The 10,377-nt window shown below is 39.1% G+C and overlaps 1 pseudogene; it reads right to left on the reverse strand.

Annotated features, from left to right (window-relative positions):
- Positions 1-1,072: 1,072 nt before the first annotated feature.
- On the reverse strand, positions 1,073-8,238 carry LOC105516815 (annotated as a pseudogene).
- Positions 8,239-10,377: the final 2,139 nt, after the last annotated feature.

Genomic DNA, 10,377 nt, shown 5'->3' on the forward strand with positions numbered 1-10,377 from the left:
CCTCGGCCTCCCAAAGTGCTGGGATTACAAGCGTGAGCCACCACGCCCTGCCAAAAATTAAAAAAACAAAAAATTAGCTGGGCATCTGGTCCCCTCTACTTGGGAGGCTGAGGTGAGAGGATCACTTAAACCTGGAAGGTTGAGGCTGCAGTAAGGCGTGATTGTGCCACTGCACTCCAGCCTGTGTGATAGAATGTGACCCTGTCTCAAAAAATAAAAATAAAGAGTAAAATCATCTCCTACAGTGGGAAATAAATAATGTTTAAAAGTAAAAAATAAATAAATAAATAAAAATATCTAAGGTATATCTATATAAGAATGTTCTTCAGAACCATTGAGGGAAATACAAAAGAACTGGTTGAAAAGAATGAAATGTAGTTGCATTATTGGAAATGGCAAAGTTGTAGAGGCTGCCATTTTTCTTAACAAGCCTTTTAGAATTATGTAACTCTTTAGATTATGGACATGTATAACTTTCATTTACAAATATAAAACAAAAAAAATCCGTTTTGAAGAAGAGGCTGTGAGGTGAAATCAAATGGGCTGCACATTAATTTGGCCCAGTTGGTCTTTATTCAAGAATTGAGGTCTGGGCCACCCCAAACTTTAGAGGTGCCTGAGAAAGCACAGCCAGAACTGTAGGAGAAAAACAGAGAGTGTGGTGTCTTGGAAGCCAAGTGGGTCAAGTGTTTTAAGGACCAATTATCAGCTTTCTCAAATGCTTCCAAGAAGAAAGTAAGAAAGTTCAGAAATCGGCCGGCACGTGGCTTGCGCCTGTAATCCCAGCACTTTGGGAGGTTGGGATCGCGCCAGGGCACTTCAACCTGGAGACAGAGGGAGACTCCGTTTCAAAAAAAAAAAGTTCAGAAATTACCATGTGAATCAAGAATACACAAACCCCAGGTATTTGCTTGAGATTTCCAGCCCACAGAAAAAAAGCCATTGGCTTCCTAGTTCAAAATAACCTGGGGACCTTAAAAAACAGACAAAGAACCATCTCTCCAACCCCGATCTCTCTGTTTCTCTCTCTTTCTGTCTCTCAAAGCCTGAGCTATGGTTAGACCTTTGGACTTTATGGGGTACAGCTTAGGCGTTTGTCAAGATGTTCCGTTCTGATTCTGGTGGTCAGCAAGGCTTGGGCACGCTGGCTTGGCTAGATAAAGTGGAGAACAGGAGCTGATAGCTGTGCATTGAGCACACCTACAGATCCTTTATATATTCAAACTGCAGTTACTTTACCCTCATCAATAATCCACATATCTGAGGTTTTTGTTAATATTCACCTCATATATAGCATGTTTTTAGCATCATATTTTAAAATATTCATTTTACATTAAAGAAAGTGAATGGATTGCTCTTTGTAAGGGATTTTTCTCCTGGAGTTTTATGTTGTTACACATGATACCTATTCTCGTACATAACCACATTGTCATTCAGATATTAAAGACTTCCTTTTGGATAAAAGTGTTAGACTTTGAGACAGACAGGCAAGCTGTTATTTCAAAGGCTTTTGTAAAAGAACAACTTATACAGGCATCAAATAGCTTATAATTCAGTTATTAATTCTACAGTCATCTTTTAAGCCATAAAGGCTTTCTGGAACAGTAATAATAAAAAGCAATTTTTCTTGTACTAATGACTATTCACTTGTATTATTCAGTATAATAGTATTCTTTTCTCTGAAAATTTTTAACTATTAAAAACATCTCTTTTTTATTGTAAAATATGTTACATTAAATTTACCATTTTAACCTTTTTTAAAAAAATGTACAGTTCTGTGGCATTCAATACATTCACATTGTTGTGTAATCAATACCCATCCATCTCTAGAACTAAAACATATCTTTGGTTTACATTGTAAATATTTAAAACTAATTATTTTATATGAGTAATGTCTGTTGAAAATTAAGTATTGGCCAAGCTAATAAAAACTAATATAAATATTAAGAGAATACTAAGAAAACAGTTTATGAGTATCTTGGAATATCTCATTTTCCTCTTTTACTGTATTAGTTTCCTAGATAACAAATTATCTTAGAGCTTTGCAGCTTAAAACAACAGATATTTTACATTCTTTTTATCATATTAAGCCTTTGACATCTTTTGAGTATTTTACATTACCATTGTCAATTCAGACTAGCCGCCTTTCAAGAGCTTGATAGCTGCCACGTGGCTAGTAGTTACCATTGTGGACACCACAATTCTATGTACTGCGGTTACTGGTAAGTTTTAGTAATCTGTTTCTATCTCGAGCTCTGTCTCTATTCCTAGCTAGATCTATGTAAACATCAATTTAGTACATTTGTATTACTAAATCTTTAATAAATGTTGGATTCTACATGAAAATTAATTAAGAGAACTACCAGATTTATACAAACAACCGGCAACACACAGGCTGCAGCAGCCCACACATTCATCTCTAGGGTAAGCTATAAGAGTTCAGAATTAGTAGAGAGCACTCTGGGCTTAGTTCACCTCTGCAAACCCTGTGGTATTAGTATTCCTGCATTAAAATAGCAGATTCACAATAAACAATAATGAAACCACGACTGTAAAGAGAAGAAACAAACTGCAAGTTACTTCCTCTCCTTCATTCTCTATGATCACTTCGAGTTTTTATGTGTGTTTACATGTTAAAACAATGAAACATAGAAGCTATGAGGTGTAATATTTTTCTTTGGTAAAATGCAAATTTGAGTTGTTATGTGAATCATTTTAGTGTGTTTGAATAAATGCCTTTGCAATGGAATTGTATTCATCTTTTTTATTGATAATGGTTTTTAAACTATAAAATCAAGAAAACAAATATAACTATTACATGATACTTATAGAAAATATTTTTGTCATATGAAAGAGCAAAGATTTAAAAAAAAAAACACCTTCTAGGTGCCAGATACATTGGGTTTTCCACTGCCATAAGCCTAACCTCTTTCAAATACTACCCTTCTCTCAAGCTTTTTTTTTTTTTTGAGATGGAGTTTCACTCTTGTCACCCAAGTTGGAGTGCAATGGTGCGATCTCAGCTCACTGCAACCTCCGCCTCCTGGATTCAAGTTACTCTCCCACTTCAGCCTCCCAAGAAGCTGGGATTACAGGTGCACACCACCACCCCCAGCTAACTTTTGTGTTTTTAGTAGAGATGGGGTTTCTCCATGTTGGCCAGGATGGTCTCGAACTACTGACCTCAGGTAATCCACCCTTTTTGGCCTCCCAAAGTGTTGGGATTACAGGCATGAGCCACCGCGCCTGGCCTACCTTTCTCTCAATTAATATGAGAAAGTAGAATTAGAATAGGTTAAAGCACTGACACACTTAAGTGAATCTGGTATTTTCTTTCTTAATACACTGTAATTATTTTGTATTAAATATAAAAGGGGCTTCCTTTTTATAGTATTTGAGTTTTTGGCACTTTTTAATTTAATGGATGCCTGCTTTCCTTTTTTTCAAACCCTAGAACAGAACACATCGTAGATACTAAATTATTTGCTGGCATACTTGCTGTATGAAGACTCTTCAGTTATCATGAAGGCAGCCTGGAAAATAAGCTCTGGATTAAGCTTTAGAGCTCATTTGAGGTCTCAGAAGCAGGGGGTTGTAGGACAAATTCACACACACATGACAGTTGCACCAATTACACTCAATTCACTTGGTACCATCTTGGTTTTGTAGGGCCCATGGATGGGCTCAGCCAGATGAAATCCCTCTATACGGAGGACCTGGGCACCCCAGGCCATGGCCTTGATCAAGATATCATAAGAGGATGTTGTCTAGACAACATCAACATTCCAGGACCCTGTCTACTGATGGGCTTAAACTAAGGAAAGTTATACAGCATGAGCCAACATACAGTCATAATTATTATTAATTGTTTATTGCAGGTACAGCAAAAGTGTTAGAAATTTCCACCACAACTCCTAGGTACACAGAAGAGTAGTTTCTTTATTTCTATAGCTGATCTATTTTTTCTGCATATACCATGAAAACATTGAGAATGCTCATACATTGAGAATGATGGGAATATATGTGTGTAGAGTCACTTTGGAAAACAAGGGAAATAAAAAATGTGCAGGACTGGGCATGGTGGCTCACACCTGTAATCTCAGGACTTTGGAAGGCTGAGGTGGGAGCATCGTCTGAGTCCAGGAATGTGAGACCAGCCCAGGCAACATGGTGAAACCCTGCGTATTAGTCTGTTTGTAAGCTGTTGATAAAGACATACTCAAGACTAGATAATTTATAAAGGAAAAGAGGTTTAATGGACTCACAGTTCCATGTTGTTGGGGAAGCCTCCCAATCATGGCGGAAAACAAAAGGCACGTCTTACATGGTGGCATGCAAGAGAGAATGAGAGTCAAGTGAAAGGGGAAACTACTAATAAAATCATCACATCTCATGAGACTTATTCACTACCATGCGAAGAGTATGGGGAAAATGCCCCCATGATTAAATTATCTCCCACTGGGCACCTCCCACAAAACATGGGAATTATGGGAGCTACAATTCAAGATGAGATTTTGGTGGGTACACAGCCAAACCACGTCACCCTGTCTCTACAAAACCAAAACAATACAACCTCCCAAAAAACTAAAAAACAAAAATTAGCTGGGTATGGTGGCCTGTCCCTGTGGTCCCAGCTACTCAGGAGGTGGAGGTGGGAGAACCACTTAAGTCTGGGAGGTTAAGGTTGCAGTGAGCAAGATGGCACCACTGCACTCCAGCCTGGGTGACAGAGTGAGACCCTGTCTCAAAAGAAAAAAGAAAGAAAGCACCTACTCCATGTTTTGGTATTTCTGTCTTAGGTATTTATTTATTTATCTTTACCATACAGCTTGCGTATTTATTGAACAAATACTACTAAAATAACTAAAATACACCGGGTACTTGTCATGAGTGCATCAGTAAAGATCATGTTGTTACAAAAGCCCACATTTTCCGCAGTGCACAACTGCAACTCTACACTAAATGCCACACGTGCGGAATACTGTTTTTTTTTTCTCTATTTGCACAGCTGATGTACCTATTCTAACAAAGGAAAGAGAGAAGGAATGCACAAGAAACTCAGGCCAATGGGGGAGAGAGAAGAGAACAAAGACATGCAGTGCATGGGTCATCGGTGTGTTGACGAAGAGTCAAACTTGGCAGAGTGAGATGGCTCACACCTGTAATCCCTGTACTTTGGTAGGCTGAGACAGGTGGATCATCTGAGGTCAAGAGTTCAAGACCAGCCTGGCAAACATGGTGAAACCTTGTCTGTATCAAAAATACAAAAATTAGCCAGGCGTGGTGGTGCACACCTGTAGTCCCAGCTACTCAGGAGGCTGAGGCAGGAGAATTACTTGAACCTGGGAGGTGGAGGTTGCAGTGAGATGAGATCGTGCCACTGCACTCCAGCCTGGGCAACACAGTAAGACTCTGTCTCAGAAAAGAAAAAAATAAAAGAAAGAAAAGAAAAGAGTCAAACTCTAAAATCTTCGAAGAGATTTATTCTGCACATAAGAATAAATCTTCAGAAGATCCTGAGAACATGTGCCCAAGGTGGTTGGGGTGCAGCTTGATTTTACACATTTCAGGGACACATGAGACGTCAATCAAATATATTTAACATATACACTGGTCCGGTCCAGACAGGTGGGGAAACTTGAAGCATGCGGGAAGGTGGGGGCTTCCAGGTTGTAGGTAGATTTAAAAAGTTTCTGATTGGTAATTGGTTGAAAGAGGTTGTGAAGACCAAAGTTTAGTGTGCAGATGAAGCCTACAGGTAGCAGGATTCAGAGCGAATAGATTGTAAATGTTTCTTTTCAGACTTAAGGTCTGTGTTGATGTTAAAGCTGGAGGGATATAATGAGGCCTGTTTATCCCCTACTTCCCATCACTGCCTGAACCAGTCTTTCAGGATAAATTTGAGAGTGCCCTGGCTGAGGAGGAAGTCCATTCAGATGGTTGGGGGGTGGGTGGGGCTTAGAATTTTGTGTTTGGCTTACAGATATTTAACAGTCAGAAGCAGAACAATTCCAAACAAGGCCTGCCCTGTCAAAGGAAGAGCTGAAAAATGGTCACATAAAAAATAGGATGGGCTTTAGACTGGCTAACACAACAACATTCCATGAATAGATGGTATTTTATTTTTGTTTATCCCATTTCAAGGGGAGCAAGGACAAAGATGTAAAATCTATGCCTTACTTATCAAAACTGCCAATAAAGAAGAGTACTCTACTTTCAAAAATTATTCTTATTTTGTAAAGACATTTTTTCCAACTTAATTTTTGGAAAAGGTGTAATTTTCATATTCCTACTCAGATGCCAGTGTTTTGGATTTTTTTTCCAGAGGGAATTTATTTAAAAAGAGTTTGCCTCCCCCCATCCCCAATATCCTTTCAAACAATAAGGATCCAAAGAGACACCTCAAAATCCCTTTAAAATGATTGTTTTTCTTTCTCTAAACAGGCAGGCAAGGTGATAGAAAAGAAGAGATTTGGTAAGTAAATTACAGTTTTGTGATTGCCCCTGCTACTGTCACTGCACGTCCATGAGTGTCATCCATGCTACTGTGACTGCATGTCTGTAAGTGCCAGCCAGTGAGACACTAGTCTCTCACACACTATGGCAGCATTCACTCAGCCTACACCACTGAGGAAGAAAGCTGCACTGAAGACATGAGGAAAACAAGTCAATCCAGTCTAGAGAACAATAGCAGGGAAACAGAGTACCAATACCTTCTTAGAAAGTGGAAGGAAAAGATAACTCCTTCGGGGCTACCTTGCCAAGGAGCATGTTGAAAATCCAAAATAGGCCAGGCATGGAGGCTCATTCCTGTAATCCCAGCACTTTGGGAGGCCGAGGTGGGCAGGTCACCTGAGGTCATGAGTTAGAAACCAGCCTGGCCAACATGGTGAAACCCAGTCTCTTAAAAAAATACAAAAATTAGCCAGGTGTGGTGGTGCATGCCTGTAATCCCAGCTACTCGGGAGGCAGGAGAATTGCTTGAACCCAGGAGGCAGAGGCTGCAGTGAGCCAAGATCATGCCACCGCACTCCACATTCCAGCCTGGGTGACAGAGAAAGACTCCATCTAAAAGGAAAAAATAAATAAATAAAATAAAATCCAAAATAGTACCATTCATCAGTGTCTCAGGTCCTGTGACAGCATCTCAGTCACTTACCCTAAGGAAACAGTGAGTTTCAAACTACTTCTATACATCAAAAGGGTACAGGGATAAAATATAGAGACATACAGACAATTGATGAACATAAACTATGAGGCTTGATACATGTAAATGAAAAAAAAAAAAGTGGTGGTAGGGGAGTCTCAGCATCTGCAAGAAGCAGGAGATATTTAAGTGAAAAGGCAGGAATGGGTTGGTCGGGTAAACAGGGTGGGAGACAGTTGTGGCAGACAGTGTTGTGGTGAATCAGGCCTGTAGGCCCACCTGTAAGGGTTGTAAGTGTGTATTCACAGTGTGAAATCTGAGCATTTCCACTTGAGACAGAATGGCTAGAAACTGATTTGATGATACCTATTTGTTCACTGTAAATTATAGCAAGGCTCAGAACCCCATTGTTTATTCTTATACTTGATGATTTGCAGAAAAAAAAATCCCATAGATGATACCACGACCTTGTCAAAACCCACACACCATATGTAATACAAATAGAGGTGTTCGGATTTTAAAAAGTGGAGATGTTTTAGTCTGTTTTGACACAGCTATAAAGAAATACCTCAGACTGGGTAATTTATAAAGGAAACCTCTTTGGAGGCTTCAGAAAACTTACAATAGTGGCTGAAGGCAAAGGGGTAGCAAAGGCACATCTTACATGGTGGCAGGCGAGAGAGAGTGAAGGAGTGAAGCGGGAAGAGCACCTTTTAAAGCCATCAAATCTAGTGACAACTCACTTACTATCACAAGAACAGCATGGGGGAAACCAGCCTCATGATCCAATCACCTGCCACCAGGTCCTGCCTTCATGGGGATCCTGCCACATGGGGATCATGAAAATTACAAATGGAGATGAGATTTGGGTGGGGACTCAGAACCAAATCATATTGGAGGTAACTGATTCTTGGGGAGCAGTCTTCATTGCTGCGCAGTGGAGTCAGGGAGACAGAGTTGGTCTCATTGTTCTTCTTGCGGCTCAATTCCTTTGGGACAGAAAGTCTTCCCTTAGGAAGCCTTCTCTCCATCTTCTTGTTTGGAAATGGTTCATGACTGACCTAGGCAAAGAGTTCTGGGTAATAAACCATTTTGAGAATCCTAGTCTTGGGTTTCTGTTCTCCCTCTCTTCAGTCCAGGTAGACCAACAGACAAAAGCCCCTCTCCCTGTTCACTCTCTCTCCCCTCTACACCTGAAACACAAATGTCCATCTTAGAGCATTTTTAACCTACAGCAGGGATCTGCAAACATTTTCTGTAAAAGCCCAGATAGTGTTATAAAAGTGTTGGGTTTCCAAAGATCTGTGCTGTAGACAACATGTAAGTGACTAGGTGGGTTTGTGTTCAATGAAACTTCATTTGTGGATACTGAAATTTAAATTTCATTCAATTTTCACATGTCACAAAACATTCTTCTCTTCCTTTTTCTTTTTTTATACCCATTTAAAATGTAAAAGTCACTCTTAGCTATGGGCCATACTAAAACAGACAGTGGGCTGGGTTTGTCCTGTGGGAGTCATGCTTTGCCCATCTCTGTCTTAAGGGAACTGTCGTGTATGTGTGCTGCCAGGCTCATGCATAACAGTTCGCAGCAGTATTACCTGTAACAGCAACAAAACAAAAAGTCTACCATGGAAGCACAGGTAATAAGTAATAATTTGTGATATAGTCATAGAATGGAACACTGCATGGTGCCAAAAATGCATGTACCAGTATCAGTGTGATACATGTATCAGTATGATTGGATCTGAATCACTTAATATTGATCCAAAAAGGAAGTCACAGAAGAATTCATACAGCCTGATACAGTTATAGTAAGGTTAAGGAAGGCAAAATTAAACAATACATAGCTAATAAAACTATAAAGAGGCTGGGCACAGCCTGTAATCCCAGCACTTTGGGAAGCCTGTAATCCCTGCACCTGTAATCCCCGCACTTTGGCAGGCCGAGGCGGGCAGATTGCTTGAGGTTAGGAGTTTGAGACCAGCCTGACCAACGTGGCGAATCCCCGTTTCTACTAAAAATACAAAAATTAGCCAGCCATGGTGGCTCACACCTGTAATCCCAGCTACTCTGGAGGCTAAGGCATGAGAATTGCTTGAACCCAGGAGGCAGAGGCTGTAGTGAGCTGAGATCATGCCACTGAACTCCAGCTATTTCAAAACAAAAAAACAAACCCCAAAACTTAAAGAAAGGCAAGGGAATTGTAAAAACAGAATTCAGAAAAGTGATTCCCTTAAGGATGAGAGACGAAGGTACACTGGGAGAAGCATATGGGAACTTCCAAGTTACTGGAATTTTTGTTTCCTAAATTTAATCCTGGGCATACAGGAGTCCTTTTTCTTCTGATGCTTTAAACTGTATTATTTATATAAATAATATATGCTTTATATATATATATGTATGTTTGACTAAAAATTTAACTTAATTTAAAACAGCATTGCTACTGAAAATGAAGTTGATATAGAGTTTTTATCCCACAGGTTTGTTTACATATTAGGGGTTTAGCAAATAGATTTTGGTGTTAAAGGAAAGGGTGCCCTCTTCAGGCAATACGTCTCACGTTGCTAAAGATTTTGACTAGAAAAACGTGGACTAAAAAAATACTAGAAACTCATAGAATCACACTATGAAGAGGGCTTTTGTTTGGTGTTCTATGTCTATTCTTACCCAGTACAAAGTATTTTATTTTTAGAAAACTCCAGGTAAGGATTTTTAAATTTCCATTTCATAATGTGACTTAGTTTTGTGTGTGTGTGTGTTTTTTGATCTCTATTTCCTTTTTATCTTAATTTCTATTTCTTTTCAACATATGAAACTCCTTAGACTCCTTTCTTGAAAGATTTAAGGTACAACTGCAGAAATGCTTGTCATGGGATACCTCTTTTGGCCTGTATCAACAGCAGTGATGGGAGAGCATTCCAGAATTCAATTTCTTTTCAAAAAGGAAAAATCTACTAAGATCTAAGATTTAATGGGGACTACCATGTTTAGCCTGAATATTTAACACATGCTTCCATTTAATGTGTATATTACCCAATACTCTATGAAAATAATGTAAGCAAAAATTACAATTTAGTCAATAATTGTTAAAAAAAGAAAAGTTGAAGTGATAGCATTAGTAGTTTGGAATTAATAAATATATATTTTTTTGACCAGGCATTACAATCTACTTAAATAAAACATATTCCTTGTTAACTAAGTGGGTACTTGTTTATTATTACTATTAT

This window comes from Colobus angolensis, unplaced genomic scaffold (genome assembly GCF_000951035.1).
Source record: "Colobus angolensis palliatus isolate OR3802 unplaced genomic scaffold, Cang.pa_1.0 Scaffold29, whole genome shotgun sequence".
NCBI classification, from domain to species: Eukaryota; Metazoa; Chordata; class Mammalia; order Primates; family Cercopithecidae; genus Colobus; species Colobus angolensis.